Below are 22,481 nucleotides of genomic sequence, written 5' to 3' on the forward strand. Positions count from 1 at the left end.
AACCCTAGGTACTTTCAAGTTTTGAAGCATGGCCACCTAAAAGACACCTCAAGGTAACCCTCTCTGAAAAAGGTCACCCTCTCTGATTTGCAACCCGAGAAGGATGCCCCACTCATTTGCTGCATCTGCTCCAGGATATTTCTCAATGCTATCCTGGGAATTTAGTCGCTGATGACTTTTGACAGTTCTGCACAGATCCTCCCACTATAGTGTCAAGGTTCCTGGACTTGGGTAGCAGCATGGCGTGGTGGATGGATCACAGGCTTTAAAGTCAGAAGGTCGTGGCTTTTAATCCCAGCTCTGTCACTTGTCTGCTGTGTTACCTTGGGAAAATCGCTTTCTTCACTTCTCTGTGCCTCAATTACCTCATCTGTAAATTGGGGACTGAGGATGTGAGCCCCACATGGGAGAGAGACATGTCCGACCCGGTTTGCTTGTATTCACCTCAGCGTTTAGTACAATGCCTGGCACATAGTAAGTGCTTAAAAAATACCACAATTATCATTATTATTGGGGAACTGCCATGAAGTTCCTAAAAGGGCAAGATGTTAAGGGATATGGTTTCAGGCTTTACAAGCCTGAAAATTTATGTCAGTCGGACAGAAATATTTGTATTAGAATTTTGGGATGCTTTCTGGAGCAGAACTTCTCGTGGAGACAACGTCATAAAATAATCGGAGGAGGAACAGTAAGGCTTCTGGAGAAGACTTCCAGGAACAGACATGTCTCTCCAGAAAATTTAGGAATTCAGAGACCCAACTGGAAAAAGGACCAATCTGAAACTTTCAGAAAATGCCCCTCTACTCCACTGAGAGTGACGAAGCTGGCAGTGCAGAAACTCAACAGTGGCCCAGTAAACATCATTTTATGTCAAGCGCTTAGTACAGTGCTCTGCACACAGTAAGCTCAATAAATACAATTGATTGATTATGTCAAGCACAAGGCTATTTGCTTTAAAAAAAAACTTGGAAAAACCTTAAAACCTGTTTTTAAGTGAAATACGCTACTCTCTAACAAGCACTACATTGTTCAAAATTTGCCTCCTATTTGTAATAAATGAGACTTACATCTGAGCAAATATGTTCAATCCTGGGATTTGTGGTGTTCTTCCTAATGAGAGTTTTAATTTAGCATACTCAAAAGGAACTTTTAAATATTTAGTTCACTATGTCAAAAATGTCAGATTGTGAACATAATACTACTGCCCATTTCAATATTTTGGCATAATCCTGCAAGACAATCATTAATCAAACTCCTACTTGGAAATGACATTTATGGGTCTCTGCCAAGTACTTTCTTGATGTTCTCCAGAACCAAAATCAGGGAAGAAAGATTTTTAGAATGGGATCTTATGGCATTCCTGGAAAAATCAACAAGCGACAAGGAGAATTAATGCTTCGACATCTGCAGAGGCTTTTGCTGAACACTTAAAGAAATGCACCAATAATCACCATCTTCAAGAAGAAAGTTGAAGGAGCTGATTGTGACAACTACCAAAGTATTCTGCTCTCCAGAATTCTTCTGGTGAAAGTGCTGGAGAATATTGTAAACTATTTCCTTAATCATGAAGTGGTTCCCGGAAGCACCACAGTTGATAAGATTATTCTTAGCGCACTAGATATAGAATTGTGGTGAATGATACCCAGACTTCTACAATGTACTATGAGAAGCAGCAAGGTGTAGTGGATAGAGCCTCGGCGTCAGAAGATCATGGGTTTTAATCCCAGCTCTGCCACCGCAGCACTTAGTACAGTGCCTGGCACATGGTAAGTGCTTAAATACCATTATTATTGTTACTATCATTTATAAATCACAGAAAAAGTATTTGACACCATTACGCAACCTGGTCTCTAGCAACTTAAAAAAAACAGTTGTCCTGAGATACCAAGAATTTAGCCTTCTCCACAATAATTAATAAGAAAATAGAACTAAAAAATGGCATTACTGCATTCAGTCCAGGATTCTGTGTCCATTGGTGACAATGGGGTACTTGGAGGAATAGAATAATGGTTGCTATACTTGACAACCAACTTAATGGTTAGCCTTTTCCCTTATATGTCTAACTTTGCCTTGCTATGGAACTCTCTCATCCATAAATAGATCCAAACTCACCTTGAACCTACTTACAATTTTGACCCACATGATTTCTTGGGAGAACAAACCTGTACACTCACTGTGTTAAAGAGTTTTCCATTTTATTTCCAGTTCCAATGGACTTCAGGGGGACTCCTAGAGGGATTACTCTTCACTTGTTGAGAATCTGGAGTTCTTTGACTAACTAGCACCTATGGTGAGTGTGATTTATTGCTCCTGTGAGTGTCATCATTCTTCTAGCTCCAATGTAGAGATCCCACCTCCAAATCAAGATGTGGATAATGTTAAGATTTGGAGTTCGGTATCCTGCATTGAATAAGATTTTCTTAACATTTCTATGCATACTAACAGAAAACTCTGCTGTCATGCATATATTTAACCATTTGCTTCATTTGTAATCATTAGAAAGTAACATTATCAAAGAAAATCCTGCCATGTAGATGGCATTATATATGAATATGATGAAAGTTAAAATGAAACCCAGATATTTTAAATGTAAACCCTATTTTTACCTCAATTAAAAAAATCCAAGCACTTACCATGACATTTTTTAAAGCCCCCAAATCCACATTCATTCATTCATTCAATCGCATTTATTGAGCGCTTACTGTGCGCAGAGCACTGTACTGAGCACTTGGGAGGTACAAGTTGGCTACATAAAGAGACGGTCCCTACCCAACAATGGGCTCACAGCCTAGAAGGGAGAGCCAGACAACAAAACATGTGGACAGGTGTCAAGTCATCAGAATAAATTCTACCCATGAGCCATAATCACAACTGTCTAGCAAAACAACCAATAAGGAAGACACTTCACCAGTATTTCTTATGCTTCAGAGATTGTTGTCTGGAACATTTGAGGAGAAGGGATGGATTGGGGGGCGGGGGAGAGAGAGAAAGAGAAAGAGTGTGTGTGTGTGTGTGTGTGTGTGTGTGTGTGTGTGTGTGTGTGTGTGTATTCCACCAGCCTGCAGTGGTTATTTTACAAGAGTTCTCTGCTACACCACATTATTGGTGGTAGCAGGGAAACAGCATGGGTCAATGAAAAGAGCCCGGGCTTGGGAGTCAGAGGTCATGGGTTCTAATCTTGGCTCCGCCAATTATCAGCTGTGTGACTTTGGGCAAATCACTTCACTTTTCTTTGCCTCAGTTACCACATCTGTAAAATGGGGATGAAGACTGTGAGCCCCGCTTGGGACAATCTGATCACCTTGTATCCTCCCCAGCTCTTAGAGCAGTGCATTACATATAGTAAGCGCTTAACAAATGCCATCATTATTATTATTATTATTATCGATACTATGTTCACTCTGTCTTTTAAACAACTGTTCTTTTTCTTGACTTGCATACTCCCATTTCAGACAACAACAATAATAATAAAGATACCATATTTATTAGTTATTATGTGCCAAGCACTGGAGTTAAAAATCAGAATGGACACAGGACCTGTTGCATGTGTGGCTCATAGTCTGAGGAGATGAAAATATTCATTTGGTCCTCATTTTAAAGATAATGAAACTGAGGTACATTAAAGTCAAACTGCCCATGGAAACAGAGCAGATAGATCACAGAGCTAGAATGAAACCCAGGTTTCCTGACATAGTCCCGCACTCTTTCCACTAGAATGGGCTGCCTCTTATTACAGCTCCAACTGCCTTATTCTGCTTATTATACGCTCTCTCGCTCTCTCTCTTTCTCTCGCCTTTGTCTTCAAAGACATCACTACTGATGGTAAGAAAGACAGACTGCAGCAAGAAGTGACAGACAGGAATGGAAAGATCATATTCTCATGTTTAGCAGTGGTTGAAGAGACCCACAAGTGATTCACACAAGCCAGGAGGGCAACATGAAAAATGTGAAGATGCAGTGAAGCACAGTCTTAAACAATGCAAAAGTGCTGCTGGGAAACTACTGCAGTGAACAGACCAACACCACTGGTAATGTCATATTTGACTAAAAGGGGCAGCACACAAATATGGACTCCTTGTACAATGCCATTGTCTCAATTTCAATCGATCAATAAATCGGTGGCATTTATTGAACAATTACTGTGTGCAGAACAATGTACTAAAGACTTGGAAGAGTTCAAAATAATTATAGTGGTAAGTCCATTTCCTGCCCACAAGGAGGTTACAGTCACTACAAAGAGATATCAAATACAGTTTCCAAATACTGACATGATATAAACATGGAATATGATTAATATTTGACTTCTATTGAAGTGTAAATCCAGATAGGTATTTACCTATTTACCTTATCTCAAATAAAATGAGTAAATATTTGTCTTGAGAAGCAGGCATGCTGGATTAAATTTACATCACAAAAGTCAAATGCATGCCGTCCCTGATAATGGACACTTCAGTAATAAAGCAGTGCAGATCAAGGATTGAATGTCCTGAGCATTTTTTAGGTAAATACCAAGTAGTCTAAGATGACCAATTTATTCTCAATTCAGCTATTGATTTTTCCTTCATAATAATACTGTAGTTTTGAAACAACTTATATTCAATAATACACAAAGAGTGCTTGAAAGATCAGTAACAAATTATCATTTCATGATTACAATTCTCACTGCGTATAATATATGGCCAAGAAAATCCAATCTATCCTTAGTGGCTACACAATAATTAAGCAATTAATTTGAATGGTAGATAAGAGCATCAACCTGTAATCACACACTTTGGGAGTCTTATAGAACAAGGCAAAATGTCTCATCCCTTAAAAATGTGATTATTTTATGAAAACCTCACCTCACTGAGCTACCTTAATGATGTTATACATAGACTTTATTTTAGGAAGTTCCTTTGGCTGTTAGTTGAATTTTGCACTTTAGAATGGTAAACAGCAAATTCAAGCAGAGCTGCATGGTTCACTTAGATTCATCCATGCTTTTGGAATATTCATTAATCCATCCGAATCCTCTCAATCTATGCAACTTTTCCCCTATAAAATAAACTAGGTATATTCTGATAAAAAGGTCTCAGCAAATGTTTTCACATTTTTTTCGACCACTCACCTCAAAATGCGTTTGTCACTTCCACTATTATCACAGAGCCTAACTACACTTAACCAGACTCAATTTAGTATAGCAAAACGGGATAAAGTCAAAAGAGCATTCTGTAGCAAAGTCTATTGCTAATGCAAATCAACTGCACACTGCTTAATTATAATTGTGTATTAACTGAAGAACTGGGGATTATAAACAGTGTGTCTCTGGTGTAGAGTTAGATGGAGTAAATTATTTATTCATTAGCTCTCTCCTTTTATTCTCTAAATGTCCAGTTTTCCCCAACTTGGCTTTATGCCCACATGACTGAAATTAAGGTTTCATATTGGCAATCACATTCTAATATAATAAAAAGAAAAGGATAAGAGAAACAAATGCATCTATGCTAATCCAGATTGTTTCTCCTCATTAGCAGTGCTCATACATTCTTTCTTCCTGATACATGTTGATTAGCATTTTTGAATTAAGAACTCTGGTACTTCATTCATTCTGGTTTTCTCACTACAATATTGCCTGCATGCTGAAATCAAGCTCTGGTTGTTGATTACCTAGCTGTCGATCTTTACACTCCCAGATAAAATGAAAGAAAAATGAGACTCAAAAACAGAAAAGTTCCTTGCTAGGCGTCAGGTAAATCGAAGACATGGGATTAGCGCTTAGAACAGTGCTTGGCACATAGTAAGCACTTAACAAATACCAAATTATTTTTATTATTTGTTCTTTTTAGAAACATACTTGAATCATGGAGGATTCAAAAGGCAAAAAGCAGGTGTTTAACAAATCTGAAGGTCCAGAAAGACAACAACAACTTAGACTAGGAAGAAATAAGTGGTGGAAGGATAGTGTTCAAAAATTTATCCTGCCTTCTTTTATCACCACAAAAAGGCTGATCAGAGACCACAGCTACGTTGAGATTAACATTGATAACTATTGCTTTTCCCATACAAAATTCTCAAACTTCTTAAAGGCTTAAACCTAAATGATAATAGTTTGGGATTTGTTATTTTTTTTTTTTTTTACAGTTGGTGATTTTAGCTGATCAATTTCAAGAGAAGCACCTTTAAGGAAGGGAGCAGTCTTGAAGAATTTCCATTTTTTTCTTTGAGAAACCATTTCTTCAGTATCACATTAGCATTTCCAGTTCATTGGTATCAGCTGTCATAGGGAATGGGGAATGTATCAGAGGGATAATGGAGGGAGACCATTCCAAATATTAAAATAAAAGATATATGTGTGCCTTGCTATAAAAAAATCATTATGTGTTTTGGGGTTGCAAGAATACTTTAGCCACATATTAAAGCTACAACAATTCAGAATTAAGGGATTAAGCTAAGACTCCTTTTTCGTTTTTGTAATTATGGCAACAAATATAGGATCTTCTGGAGTTTAAACCACAACCACTTCTGTAGATTTCAGGTACACTGAAAGGTTGTCATGAAAACTCCCTTTTTAAGCTTGATGATTTTGCTCCTGCGGAGAGAAGATACCAATTCAATATGTATACTCAATCTGCTATGAAGATGATGAAAAGGATGGGTGAAATCTTACTTGTGGAACTGTAGTTAAACATACTTAGTACAATAAATGGAGTTTAACTCAATTGTGACCTATTCTCAGATGCAACTCTACTGCTTAGTGTATTTGGGTTGTTTTAAAACTGAGCTTCAGAAATGATGCTACTTTAACGGAACAGGAATGTTGAGAAGCTAAACTATATCAATGTAACCAAAATATTCTTCACAATGGTGGATGTAATAAGAAGCACTTTTATTCTGGAAAACGGAACTACATTGCCCTACAAGAAATCAAGTATTGCTTATGAAAGGAAGGGAGCTTTTATTGGGATAAACAGGAGCTAATTATTGGGATTTGTTCAGCACTGCCAGGAGCCTGACGTGTCATCTCAAGAAAGCCATTTTATCAGTTTATCCATGAGCCTCAATTTTTCATTTGTGAAATGCATTTAACATTATTTCTAGCTGATTGTCTTTGCAGAGAAGAAGGGCTGTAAATTTTCCCAAGTAAACTCAATGATGCTTCATTTACATTTTGCTGTTCCTTCTTTCTCCTGTCTGTAAATTATTTTAGTGTCTCTCTCTCTCTCTCTACTGATAGATATTAAGCTGCTCGAGGGAGGCACTAACTCTATTTTACATTCTGGAAGCACTTGGTATAGTGCTCTGCACATAGCAGGTGCTCAGTAAATACTATTGATTACATAAAGAAAATGTAGAAGAAATTGTTTTCATGCAATGGTCTTGTTAGCCATACTTGCACACCCACCAGAAGGAAAAGCACAGCTGTATAAAACTTCATAAAAATACAGTGCAGGACAATCTTGCAATGTGTTCCATCATAAATAAGAGCAATACTTTCTAAAATCTTGAAATTGAACATTAGGAATAAAAGAGTTCAGTGCAGAGCCAGAATTTCTGACAATACTCAGAGTTCATATTTAGCTTTTCTTCATGTTATTTCTATAGCTTTTCCTGTAAAATAAATCAAAACATTATTTAAACAAAGCAAATATATTGATCATCCTTACAAGGAAAATCAGAAATAGCCAGTAAACGCTTTAACTACCTGAATGAAATAAACCAAACTCTCTATATTTTTTCAACTAAAATAATTCTCCTTCCCTTCCTTGGAAGCCCATATCATCCACCTCGATCACCAACTCCAGATACCAGTCACAGTCATCTACTGCCCTCCAAGACCCACCTCCAAATTTTTCAACCATTTTGATCCCTTTCTCACATTCCTTCTCTCTTTCTCCATCCCTACATTGATCCTTGGAAATTTCAATATCCACAGAGATGCCCCTGACAACCCTTGCACTGCCCTCTTTCTATCACTTCTCAACTTCACTGATTTCCTGCTCCACCCCAGCTTGCCCACTCATCAACTTGGACACATACTCAATCTCATCATCTCTAATCACAATTTCTACCCTCCCCGACTCTGAAATCCTTCTATCTGACCACAACCTCCTCACCGGCCTTCTCTCCCACACACCTCTTCCCCACAGTTCTGTCCTGTTCCCCCACAGACTGCCAACCATTTTGCCCATCCAATTTTCTCAAGTCATCATGCTCCATTTAGTTTCCATATGCCAACTACCTTCCCTTGATCACCAAATTGATCCCTTCAACACCACCCTCTCTACTAAATTCAACTCACTTGCTCCCCTATCCATTGTGGCTCTTGAACCACAGCCCGTGATCACCTCAACAGTCCACTTCCTTCGCTCGTGCGCATGAGCAGCGTAGAGTTGCTGGAGTAAATCTAGTTATCAGGGCGATCTCCTCCACCTCAAGTTCATTCTTGCGTGGTTTAACTCTGCCCTCTCCTCTGCCCAGCGATATTATTTCTCCATCTTTAATGACTTCCATGCCCGTTGCCTAATTTGTGACTATTTCAAATATCCATTCTTTGGTCTGTCGAGTTTTCCACATTAAAGTTACAGAGCTGTTGACGTGTGTGGGTGCCAGATAATTGTTTTCTGTAGCAAAAGTCCATCCATGCCTATACTAGGTACGTACTTAAAATCCTTGAATTTTCAAACCAACATGATGAAACAGCAGTGAGAGGAGATAAAACTCATACAAATATCAGTGTATTGCGAAACTGTGTTCTGAACTTAGTTCCAAATATATCAAATAGCTCTTCCCCGAGAGAAACAGTTGTGAAATATTATAGTCTTTTTTCTTTACCCAAGGGGGCTCATTGTACTTTGAATAACCATCAACAATCCACTGTTTAAAGCATTTGCCCTCAACACAAATGATAGATCATTGACATGCAAAGTGTCAATCCAACCAATAACAGGCTGTGGTCCTAATCTTGCGATTCTCATAATGTAATTCTTTGAAGCTACCACTGTCTTAAATGAACTTGTCTATGGGCCTTAAAATAAGTGATGTGCAATTTGGGTTCATTTTCAGACATCCTTGATCTGATTGCCTTTGTCATAATTTTATTCTGAGTTCTGAGGGTTAGGACGTTGATTGCATCTTGCTTTTTTGCCAAGGAAATCAGTGATATAAGGAACAAAATGAGATTAGTGAATTCACCTTGCTCTGTTTTTTTTTTAAGTATTTCACAACCTTACAACACACTTATCATAAGCATAGTATTCCTTAGGTTGCCAGGATATTTGTTATGCAGACATTCTATTGAGAGTCAATGCACAGATCCGAGAATTGAATATATCCCTCTATGCCGATATTGCAAAACTATATACTAAAGCGTTTATAGTGTGCTATTCCTGTCTTTCCATTGTTAACAATGGAAAGAGTGCATTCTTATAGCTGGAGAAAATGGGCTACAGAAAATAACCTTTTGTAATAACAAAATTCTCAATGCACTGAAAACATTATGTTTAGAATGCTAATGTACTTGCCAGCTTCTGCTATTATTACCATATGTATTACCATTATCACTCAAGTTTGTGATATTCAAATGCTTAATTGTAATTGGTAAGTTTAAGTTAATTTTATTAAAGCAATATCTATTATCCTTAATGACATCTAAGATCCACAAGGCAATACTAGTTAGCATATAGGCTACTGACTATTTGCATAAATTGGCTACCTAAGAAACATTTCCTGTGTAGTTCTAGAGAGTTTATGTTGAAGCAAATGCTTTCTGAAGAAATATGGGAAAAGGAGAAAAGGGACAGAGGAGCTAGTTGCCTTTCCTGGGTATGTAGCTTTAATATACTGGTAATTACCCAGTGGCATTTGAATGGCTTTATAATATTTTAACATGAATCACATTGGATCACAAATAGAGTTATAGAAGAAATTCGATTCTATGTTTCTGGTCAAATAAAAATTTCAAAACTGCCCCCCAAATTTGCAGTGTATAAAAATTCAATATAAATGAATATAATTATTAAATATAAAACGAGCATAAGGTTTAACTAACGTTCATTGGTTGGCCAATGCTATTAATATTTAGTCTTAAAAATAACACTAAAGAATGTGTTTGAGCTTCAGAGCTATTTGTTAACCTTTGAGTGGCAAGACATAGGCTTGTCTCTGTAGCCATGAATGTATGTTGTCCAACACCCATGTTCTATGCCTTTTGGTAAAATTAAAATAAACAATTCAAAACAATTCAGGCAAATCTAATTTGCGATTGTGGAAAAGGAAACGTTTGGGTTCTTTTAAACTCATTTTAGCCAAAATTATTAGACTAACATCATTGGAAAACATTACCAGATAACTCCTAAACCATCTATTTCATTTTGCACGTGTACAAAAGGCCTTTATAGGAACTGCAAACTACTGCAGCTGTAAGGAAACATCAGTCCACCCTCTGACAATTATAATTCAAATATAATATGATTTTTAAAGTGAAGGCAAGAAAAGAACAATTGCAAATAAAGATGAAGTAGCTCTTTAAGTGTTTGCATTAAAAACATTATTGGTTCAGAAATAATTTGGAGTGAAAATCAAATAATTTGAGAGAAAAATTCAGATTCTAACAGACCCCACTCATTTCATTATGAATATCTACAATTTGCTTTGAATTTGAAGAATGGACAAATGGAAAGACCATGCAATTTACTGGACCATAAAGGAGTCAACTCTTCCTGCTGAGGGTCGGGGTGAAATGGGGGCAGGGATTTCAAAGGAGATGAAGACTAGGAGGGAACAGTATTCCAGGAAGCTGTCACTTTGAGTCTTTTCATTCCTGTTGGGAAACTCACAGGGCTTGTCAGAGACTTGAGAGGAGTGAGGCTGGGCATCTAGCTGAGAAAGCTGTGGGGGCCATCATCTTCAGTGCACTCAGGAAGTTGGCACTTGTGCTAAATCACACCAATAGGACTATGAACCACATTTGGAAAATATAGGCTCTTTCAGAGATAGTTTAAACTTCACCATTGAATGAAATGGATAGGGAAGCAGAGACATCAGTTACCATATAAAACAGGGTCTTGAAATGCCCTCCCTCTTCATTTCCAACAATAAATCACTCTCCCCAAGCCCTCATTTCCTCTTCTCCCCTTCTCTTCTGCATCACCCTTGCACTTGGATTTGCACCCTTTATTCACCCCTCCCTCAGCCCTACAGCATTCATTCATTCATTCAATCGTATTTATTGAGTGCTTACTGTGTGCAAAGCACTGTACTAAGCGCTTGGAAAGTACAATTCAGCACTGATGTACATATCCATAATTTATTATTTTCACATTATATGTCGATCTCCCCCCTCTAGATTATAAGCTCACTGTGGGCAGGGAACATGTCTACGAACTCTGTTATATTGTGCTCTCCCAAGTGCTTAGCTCCCCTCTCAAGATCAGATCTGGAGAGTGTCTAGTACTCTACTGGTTACGACTATGGGAGGGAGAGTCCAGCAGAGGCATACCCATGCCATTCCTAGCTTGGCCAGTGGCTAGCAAGTGGAAGGCAATCTGCTACACGTCACAACTCACCTGTGCTGGGTAGCAGCAGCATGGGAGAGAGTTGAGGGGCAGAGACTCAACTTAACCTTGTGGAAGAAGGCAATAGTAAACCATTTCCATATTTTTACCAAGAAAACTCGATGGATACACTACCAGAACCATCACAGATGGAGGTGGGACATTCTTGAAGAGATGTGCCTATGGAGTCGCTATGGGTCAGAGATGACTCGACAGCATAAGACAAGACAGGTGCTTAGTACAATGTTCTGCTCACAGTAAGTGCTCAATAAATATGATCAACTGATTGATTGAGATATGATTTCCCAAACTTGGGCTCAGTTTGCTGAGGCTCTGATTCATTAATTTTCCTGAAGAGCAATTCTGGGTCCATTCTCTAATTTAAGAAAACACAATCTCATCCTAATAGACTGTTTCACATGTACCATAAGGCATACACTCCTGTCTCAATAATAATAATATTTGTTAAGCGCTTACTCTGTGTCAAGCACAGTTCTAAGCACTGGGGGAGATACAAGGTAATCAGGTTGTCCCATGTGGGGCTCACAGCCTTAATCCCCATTTTGCAGATGGGGTCACTGAGGCACAGAGAAGTGAAATGACTTGCCCAAGCTCACACAGCTGAGAAGTGGCAGAGCTGGGATTAGAACCCGTGACTTCCGACTCCCAAGCCTGGGCTCTTTCCACTGAACCACGCTGCTTCTCTGTCTCTCTCAAATGTCTGGCCTCTCTGGGACCAAGCCATGAAAGCTCAGTTGACTCTCACAAGAAAGGTTGTTAAATGCCAAATTTGCTTTTCTGTTGGTCAACCAATGTCATTTTCTCTCTGTCAGGGCCTTTGCCAGACCAAACAGTTTTGAAAATGGGCAGGAATAACTTGGCATGTTTCCTGGGCAGTGTGCCTGCTGATTCAGAATTGTAGTCTTGGATGTTTGAAAGCCAAGTGCTCCAAAATGCTTGAACAAATGCTAGCGTTTTAATATTTGTAAAAGTTTGCATTATGCTCATTATCTGAACCTAAAATGGAATATATCTTCTGACTCTTATCCCCATTCGGTAGAGACAGCTTCTCATGGAAGTGGATACAGAATGTTGGAGTAATAGCCTTTTTGGAAAGCCACCATTTCCCTAACCATTTATGAGATAGAAATAAAGAACATCAATTGATGAAGAGTTGAAATCAGCCAACAAAACGGACTTCCTGTCCTTTCCCAGTTATTCACATTTTTATACAAACACGAAGTCAAAATCTTCATGAGAAAGCTTGCTTTTCAAAGACAAATTTTCAAAAGCACATTCTGATTACGTTACCAGGAAATGTTCTGTCACAAGACCGATTTTTAAGGCGCCTCCTGCCATGTCACCAGTCCCTATATTGGAACCATTCTAGAAATCCTGATGTTTGCATGATCTCCTGATTACTCTGTTGAATGGATTGGAGTAGGGCTGTCAATCCAACAGTCAAGTGGGCAGTAGTAGTCAGGTGGCCAGGCTTCCTAGCCAATCAGGAGAGACACGAGAATGTAACCCTAGGTCATTTTGCCCCTATTTGCATGAGCCCCCTCAACATTTTAATTGTGATGAAGAATTCTGCACAGCGTGATTAGGATTTCAGCACAGTGCTTTGCACACAATAAGTGCTCAATAAATACAATTGAATGAATGAATAGTACAGTGCTCTGCACACAATTAGCACTCAATAAATATGATCGAATAATTACTACATTATCATTATTATTATTACTATTAAGAAGTAAGAATGGGATGCTTATCTTTGTGGAGCTTCAAATTGAATGGGAAGTAGGGACAGACAAAAAATGATGATTATTCCATATTTGAAAGAGGTGAGTAGAGATGAATGATACACATTAAGTGGCTGAAGGACAGATAACTCGTGGGGTAGCTGAAAGATGACCAAGAGGTAGAAGAAATGCTTCCTGGAGGAAGCAGATTTTTAGAAGGGCTTTGAAGAAAGGAGTGATGGGGTTTGGTGATATGCAAAGGATAAGAAGCGTTTTCTTCTCTATCCCCACACACCTGGCATTTTCCACTACAACTTGTCTCCGACCCATAGTGACGCCATGGACACATCTCTCCCAGAACGCCCCGCCTCCATCTGCAACCGTTCTGATAGTGTATCCATAGAGTTTTCTTGGTAAAAATACGGAAATGGTTTACCATTGCCTCCTTCCACACAGTAAACTTGAGTTTCCACCCTCGACTCTCTCCCGTGCTGCTGCTGCCCAGCACAGGTGAGTTTTGACTTGTAGCAGATTGCCTTACACTCCCCAAGCTAGGAATGGAATGGGCAGGCCTCTGCTCGACTCTCCCTCCCGTAGTCGAGACTCATAGAGTACTGGAAACTCTCCAGGTGCAACCCTGAGTGGGGATTCCACTACAACACCTAATGAAAATATAGGTCACAATGTCAGTGATTTCAGCTGCTGTACAGGAAATTAGTCCTATAATTAATTCCTCTCTCTCAATTTGGAGATGCAAATGACTGTGTGCCCCTTGGGCTCAACAATTCCATGACTGGAGATAGATGACCAAGAGCTAGTTGAATCTTCAGTGAATGAACCGGCTAAATTAGTCTAATTTGGGAGTTGTGTTGGGAGTGGCGTGTAAGCTCCTTGAGGGCAGAGGATGTGACCTGTGCTTCTGTTGCATTTCCAAGTACTTGGTACAGTGCATTGCAGCAAGTGGGTGCTCAATTAAAAACAATTACAACTACATCTACTACTACTAAGAAGTAGAAGTGAGGAGGATTAGAATCACTTGTCACAACAATCTTGGCGGTGACTCGCATTGGGAATTTCATTAGCAATCTGTCTGTCATATCTCTGCTGTGTTGACTCCAGATGAGTAAACATTTCAAGGATGAAAATTCCTCATCTTGTCTCTTCTGGTTTATTTTGGAAAAAGATGAATATACAGTCATTTTAATTGTAGCGGGTGGTAAATAATAATAATAATAATAATAATAATAATAATAATAATAATGGCATTTATTAAGCACTTACTACGTGCAAAGCACTGTTCTAAGTGCTGGGGGGGGGGGATACAAGGTGATCGGGTTATCCCTTATGGGGCTCCCAGTCTTAATCCCCATTTTACAGATGAGGTACCTGAGGCCCAGAAAAGTTAAGTGACTTGCCCAAAGTAACACAGCTGACAATTGACAGAGCCAGGATTGGAACCCATGACCTCTGACTCCAAAGCCCGTGCTCTTTCCACTGAGCCATGCTGCTTCTCTAAAGGTCAATGACCTCTTGAAGGGCTTCAGTGAGAGGGTGACGGATTGAGGGGGTGGGATGGCACAAAGCGGCATGGGGGAGAAAGAAGCAGGGTGACTCCTTCCTCATTTCCCATTAATTGGGGAGGAGGGTGAGGGGCTAATTGACATTCCCTCAGGACAGAGGGCAAAACAATTAATGACTTTTGCAGTAAGTCTGGTCTCGGTGATGGCCACGTGGGTGAGCTTCATCTGTGAAAATATGGGGACATTCAAAATAATTCTCTATAACCTTTATTCTAAAATGCTTCTTTGTTCATTCCATAGCTAACTCATTTGACTTTTTCCCGCATGCTCAAAGGATCCCAAGCTCCTGAATCTTTCGAGAAGATAATTTCCTCATTTGTTAACAGTTTCAATTGCCAGTTAGAAAATTTTCTGATTTACAATTGTTTTATTTCTGCTCTAAAATGCCTATTAGTCAAAGACAGGTTATAAAACGCTGACCAAGATCTCTTTCTCCTTGCTGCCATGAAGTAGTTGAGGGCTTCAGCTCTATAAAGGAGACAATACTAGTCATTTAAGTAGAACGACTGCAATAAGTAAATAAACAAAGCCAAAGTCAAATATATAATAAGGATTTGCTGTGTGCAAACATACCCAGAGAAAAACAAGGAACATCTGTAGTTCACCGCCACTGAAGCATGTATTTGCTTTTAGATTTTCCAGAAGAATAAAAATGTACTTTGCTTTCAATTATGCTTTAATTTCAATTTGGGCCTAATTAGTTTTGATTTACCTTCCCCCATCCCAAAGACATCATTTGTTGGTGGTTCTACTGCCTTTTAAATTTGACTTGAACCCATCACAAGATTTTCACAGTTCTGACCTCCTGAGCAGGAGACTTAACAGAGACTTAACAGAGAACACAGCCTGACTTTTATCAAACAACTGAAAACAAGAAATACAATTTTCTTTTGGAATTTTAAAGCCCTAGAATTGTTGAAAAGAAATTGAAAAGAGATCCTGAAAGTCTTTTGGCAGCTGCCTGACCACCCTTTACTCCCATGCCCCTCCACGGACGGCATTCATGGGGCATGCTCACATGCACTTAAAAGTTCACTAAAAGATGGTAATAACAATTAGTGGAATGGCTTTCGTTGGTGGCTGAAGAGCACTGGTTCCATGTTCTCCATAAAACAATGCATGCTATTTGACAGCAGAGTGTCATTTAACTGTCCATTACAGGCAACAACGCGCATATGCAAAAGCGGTCAACAGGAGGATAAGGGAACTCACACATTTATTCTCTCTTGTTACTAGCTATGTTTGTGGCAAGAATGCGGAACATTAATTTACTAAACATCTTACAAACCTTTAGAAGGCATTGTAATAGCACAAGTAGAGAAACTAACAACAGATGCCCATTCCCAGCATGGAGGCAGCAGTGCTTGGGGTAGTGAGTGAGACATGGCACACTCTTTAGAATCTAATTCTTTGGTGACAGTCCATAGAAGGGTCATCTCCTAAAGTAATACCCCTCGCATCTTGGTTGTCACCTCTATTAGGTTGGAACTAAGCTTACTCCCCAAACCAGTGTAGCCCAGCACATCAACAAGAAGTGACCATTTGTAACAACAGAAACTAGATAAAATGTTCCCCAGGTTGTGACTTCCATTATGGTATCACCAGAGATCCACTGGCAACATAGTAGCACCATCTTCAGGAGAAAATGCAAGATCCATTTCTTTTAGTTGAGCATTTCTTCAATCAGAATGTAAAAGTCTGGGGTATCACACCTACTCTTTTAGCATGAACCTGGCTTTGGCAAGAATTGGAACTTTGAGAAAACACCTTTCCCACCTTGTGTATTGCTAAGTGTTACCACGGCATTGGTCAAAATACAGTCTAGGAACTCCGTATGTCCCAACACCTACCCAACTGACCCCTATGTCTAGTAAAAGTAAATACATATGGATAGTTATAAATATGTTTGTACATTATCAATGGCTTCAAAGCTCTCCACAGGCCTTCACTATCTTACATTTCAGCTCTCTTAAAATCCTTATGGCAGAGATTGTGTCTACCAACTTGATCGTACTGTATTCACCCAAGTGCTTTGTACTGTGCTCTGTACACAGTAAACGTTCAAAACTACCACTGATTGATTAATATGCTTTCCCAGATCAAATTCTTCATGCCATTGTTAAATTTCTCAGTCAATCACCCAATCAATGGCATTTATTGAGCACTTAATCTGCACAGAGGCCAGTAATAAGTGCTTGGGAGAATTCAATACCATAGGGGTGGTGGACATGATCTCTGCCCACAAAGAACTCAGAGTCTAGATTGGGAGAGAGACATTAAAATAAGTTACAGACAGGGAAAATAGGAGAGTATAAGAATATGTACATAAGTGCTATGAGGCTAGGGATGGAGTGACTAGTAAGTGCTCAAGGAGCACACAGCCAAGTGACTCAGAAGGGAGGGCAAATGGGGAAAGTGAGACCATAGTCAGGGGAAGGCCTCTTGGGAAGGCCTTTTGGAAGGTTTTTGAAGATGGGAGAGTAGTGGCCTGCCAGATATGCAGGGAAACGATGTTCCAGGCCAAAGAGAGGGCATGGTTAAGTGGTCAGCAGCAAGACAGACAAAATTGTGGCACAGCGAGTAGCCTGTTTCACCTGTTACAGGAGCTAAGTGTGCAGGGTGGGCTTCACTTATCAATTCCCAGCATCCCAAGTAATGTCAACCTAATACCATTCCTAGTCTTGTCTTATACTGTCGAGTCATCTGCGACCCATAGCGACACCATGGACACATCTTTCCCAGAACGCCCCACCTCCATCTACAAATGTTCTGGAAGTGTCTCTATAGAGTTTTCTTAGTAAAAATATGGAAGTGGTTTACCATTGCCTCTTTCCGCAAAATAAACTTGATTCTCCACCCTCGACTCTCTTCCATGCTGCTGCTGCCCAGCACAGGGGAGTCTTGACTTGTAGCAGATTGCCTTCCACTCGCTAGCCACTGTCTAAGCTAGGAATGGAATGAGTAGGCCTCCGCTTGACTCTCCCTCATGTAGTCAAGACTGGTAGAGTACTGGAAACTCTCCAGGTGTGACCCTCAGAGGGTCACTTTGGCTTAATTTGCTCCAAAATCTATTTGTTTGTCTTTTGGCAGTCCATGGTACTTGCAAAAGTCTTCTCCAACCCCACATTTCAAAAGAATCGATGGTCTTTCTATCCTGTATTTTCACTGTATGGCTGTCACTGTCCAGAGGCATACAGACTGTAGTATATTCCCACAAGTGCTTAGTAAGCACTCAATAAATACAATTGATTGCTTGATTGGAAGGGAATTTGGTTTAGGGGGGCAAATGTTACTTAAAGGGGAGAAGAGGTGGGCCTCCTTGCCCGAAAGGCATGCCAAACCGCTCAGTGGCCCACCAGCTGATGATTTGTTTCCAATTATCACCCTCGATCCCTCCCAGACACCTGGATAAAATTGGCGCTTTCCGATTTTTGCCCTCCTAGCACTTCTATTATGCCCGCCCCCAGAGCTACCCAACACCCACTATTCCATTCTGCTATTTAATCCTGGCATATCTCCTGTACTCTCAATCTGATCCTTGTTCTTCCTACTGTTGCCACTATGTGGACAAACACTTTTGTATGCCCACTCTCCCAAAAGGTAGTAAGTGCCTTGTGGACAGGCAATGAGTGTTTTGCTTCTATGTTATATTCTCCAATGCTTAGGACAGCGCTTTGGCACTCAGTAGGCTCTAAATAAATGCATATTACCCGAAGAGATTAACAACAGGTTCTCTCACACCGCAAACGTGCGTGATTTGAATATTCAAAATAATTGTGGTATTCGTTAAGCACTTACTATGTGCCAAACACTGTACTAAGTGCCAACGCAGATACAACATCATCAGCTTACACACAGCCCTGATCCCCAATGGGGCCGACCATTTAAAAAGGGGAGTGAACACATTTTGCATCCCTATTTTACAAATAAGGTAACTGCATCACAGAGAAGTTGCGTGACTTGTCCAAGGTCACACTGCAGGCAAGTGGTGAAGACAGGACTAGAAGCCATATCCTCTGACTCTCAGGCTCATGCCCTTTCCACTTTGCCACTCTGCTTTCCTAATGAAATACTTCACTCTGTAAATGTCATAACAATTTTATTGATTTCACTTGTGTGGTCCTCAATAGTGTATGAGAGACTTACTTGGTGGCTCTTCAGTTTAAGCAATAGCCTAGATCTATGCTTGAAGAACAGAGAGAAGGTTATGACTAGCACCTTTGGGTAGGGGCACTTGGACCCAAGATTGTTTCTCATTTGCCCGGGATTATCTTCAATGCTACTAGGCAGTATCGATTAAGGGATCTCATATGCGAAGGAGCTACAATAGAAAACAAGAACTGTTCATCAAACGGAAACAGATTTTGTTTAATAAGGGCGTCCATTTTATAAGAAAAGATCAAATAGATATTCTTTGGGGGGAAAATTATATTTTCATTCATGTAACTTTAGACTGGTATCTGGAAAAAGTTAGGATAATGGAGGCATGAGGTGTTTTAGAAAGGAGAATGTAAAAAAGACTGTAATTGCTCAAGGTCCCTAGATAAACAAAAAACCCATAAACATAACAATTCTTGACAGCTGCAAGAACAAGAATCTAAAATGGCAGCAGCCAATGAGATACAAAACTGAAGCATGTAATTTACATCTTAGCGAAATTAAACATAGGATAATAGCTTGGCTTCCAGGCAACAATACTATTAACTTTGCAGTAGCAAATTATGACATCATCTGAAACCCCAGGATACACATTTGAAGCCAGTTATTATGGTTTGTAATATATACTGCTGTTCTGGTTAGTTTTTCATTTAATTCATTGCGAGGTCTTTTTGTTTTGTTTTGTTTTTAAACAGTTGAATCTGTCATAAGATTTTGGGATAGTGCGAAACTGAAGTGATGTCACATTTTAGAAAGCTAAATTATATGCTTTGTAAATACTCTCCCAAGTGCTCAGTACAGTGCTTTGCACACAGTAAGCACTAAATAAATACAACTGAATGAATGAATTATCGATGGGTCGGACTATTTTGGAATCATAATCGTCCAGATCGTTACTTTCATTTTTGGTATTCATTGGAAAAGTGCATTTGGAAATACCTAATTCTTGATTCTTTTATTAAATGATTTTTGTCAAAGGGTACTAACCTCTATTAACTTCTTCCAAGTTTCCCTAAGTAGTTTTGAAGGTAGAGCTGTATCAGAGAAAAAAGTCTACCTTAAAAGAGGTAATAATTGTGAATGAAAAACAAGAAAAAAAAAGAATAGAGAGAAACTTCACAGGAATCTGAAGTAGTAGCACTTGCTTTGCATAAGCCAAAATATAGGCATTTTACATCATCCCTGGTTTAGTACCTCAAACATAACTAAAATCTTTGAGGATGATTGATGGAGGGCTATAAATTAGCAAAAATGCAAGACCCCCTGAGTTTAAAAAAAATACGTTTTACATATGTTTGCATAAAGGTAAGATCAATAAATCAATCAATCGTATTTATTGAGCGCTTACTGTGTGCAGAGCACTGTACTAAGCACTTGGGAAGTACAAGTTGGCAACATATAGAGACGGTCCCTACCCAACAGTGGGCTCACAGTCTAGAAGGGGGAGACAGAGAACGAAACAAAACGTATTAACAAAATAAAATAAATAGAATAGATATGTACAAGTAAAATAAATAGAGTAATAAATACGTACAAACATATATACATATATACAGGTGCTGTGGGGAAGGGAAGGAGGTAAGGCGGGGGGGTGGAGAGGGGAAGTAGGGGGAGAGGAAGGGGGGGTGGGGGGGGAAATAAACAGCAATTTGTCATATGTAAAAAGTTGAAAGAGCCAATAATATAAATTGTGGTACTTGTTAAGCACCTACTCTGTGATGAACACCGCACTAAGCTCTGGGGCTGTTGTTATCGTATACTGTCAAGTTGTGTCTGACCCATAGTGAGGCCAGGGACACATCTCTCCCAGAACAGCCTACCTCCACCCGCAATTGTTGTGATGGTGCATCCATAGAGTTTTCTTGGTAAAAATATGGAAGTGGTTCACCACTGCCTCCTTCGGTGCCATAAACCTGAATCTCAGCCCTTCCTTGCCGCTGCTGCCCAGCACGGGTGAGTTTTGACTTGGAGCAGATTGCCTTCCACTCGCTAGCCACTGCCCAAGCTAGGAATGGAATGGATGTGCCTCTGCTTGACTCTCCCTCCCATAGTCGAGACTGGTAGAGTAATGGAAGCTCTCAAGGTGCGACCCTGAGAGGTGAGACTCTGGAGTAGATAAAAGTTAATCAGGTAGGACTTTGTCCTAGTCCCACGTGGGGCAAACAGTCTCAGTAGAAGAGATACAGCTATTTCATCCTCATTTTACACTTGGGGAAACTGGGGCATAGAGAAGTTGAATGACTTGTCCAAGGTCACGCAGCAGGCAACGAGCACCCAACAAGTTAACTAAGAGCCGTGTGCTGAATAAAGTTAGAAATATTGGCATAAGTACTAACCCTGAACATTTTAAACATGTTAGTGATATGCATAGCGCAGATGGCAATTCATATTCCATACTCTGGAGAAAGAATATACTGTGAGAACTGATTCACAGAGTAAAAATAAATGACATGTTTACTAAAATTAGTACCCATTCATCCTCCAGGAGTGTTGTTTCTGCAATGTATGAATTCTTCGTTATCACTTTCGTACGCATGTTTATGATGCTGTCAGCCAAATATGCACAGTAATCTGTAATGTAATATTTTAGGAAACGCCCCTGAAAATTTGATATTTCCCTTTGTAGGCTAAAAATTATATATCTCTTTCTGATGTTCTCCCTTCCTTGATTTTTTGGGTGTGATATCATAGCCATAATTTGTATGTTTATATTAACGTCTGTCTCCCCCTCTAGATCGTACTCACCCAAGCCCTTAGTACAGTGCTCTTAGAGTAAGTGTTCAGTAATATACATTGATTGATTATGATGACCTTCATTTGTGGGTATTTGTGTGGTCGCGATAACAGTAGTCTGACATACCGCTTTATAAAAGTTACATTTTAAAGAATGGTAGATGGATAAAGCTGGATTGAAACCTTAAAAAGGAAACAGTCATTCAGTGGTGGGGTTAGATGGACAGGATGCAGCCTTATAGCTTAGTCAAAAATAGCTTTTCTCTGCATTTCTTTATCAGAAGACAAACAGTGGAAAAATCCTGGACCAACAGCGGTAAGACTGTCCCAAAAAGAGCCAAAGTAGTGCTTACACCATTCCACAGTGCAATTAATATAACCTGAGGAGCACCGAACAGATGAATCGCTTTGCTAATTCTTGGTATTTTCTCGGTATTTTCTTTTCCATTGCAGCATTTATTTTTTAATGGGCATTGGTACTGAAACTGGTGTTTTCAAAAGCGAGAGAATTGATTAATAGGTATTTTATACATCTGGTATTTTCTCATAAAAGACTGGTAAACTTATTTCAATTATCATACCACCAACAAGGATCCAATCTGTTCACAATGTCTGTTTACGAATGGCTGCTTTGTGTAATGGCTGTTTTCTTAGCACGGGAAATGAAATATAATATTATTAAACAGAGATATGTAGAATGATGTGTCAATTTATCCATCTTCCTGATGTTTATAGGC

General features: G+C 39.4%; 1 protein-coding gene and 3 non-coding genes across 43 annotated transcripts in view; 1 reads left to right on the forward strand and 3 right to left on the reverse strand.

Moving 5' to 3' along the window:
* Window positions 1–22,481, reverse strand: part of PTPRD (protein tyrosine phosphatase receptor type D) — a 1,852,740-nt gene that overhangs the window by 833,617 nt on the left and 996,642 nt on the right. The window lies entirely within an intron of this gene.
* LOC119948505 lies at window positions 11,396–11,533 on the forward strand. Its single transcript, XR_005456896.1, has one exon. It is a non-coding gene; the product is annotated as a small nucleolar RNA SNORA7 (small nucleolar RNA).
* LOC119948240 lies at window positions 17,758–17,895 on the reverse strand. Its single transcript, XR_005456650.1, has one exon. It is a non-coding gene; the product is annotated as a small nucleolar RNA SNORA7 (small nucleolar RNA).
* Window positions 20,975–21,112, reverse strand: LOC119948361. The gene has a single exon (XR_005456762.1). It is a non-coding gene; the product is annotated as a small nucleolar RNA SNORA7 (small nucleolar RNA).

The sequence above is a fragment of the Tachyglossus aculeatus genome, chromosome X4 (assembly GCF_015852505.1).
Source record: "Tachyglossus aculeatus isolate mTacAcu1 chromosome X4, mTacAcu1.pri, whole genome shotgun sequence".
NCBI lineage: Eukaryota > Metazoa > Chordata > Mammalia > Monotremata > Tachyglossidae > Tachyglossus > Tachyglossus aculeatus.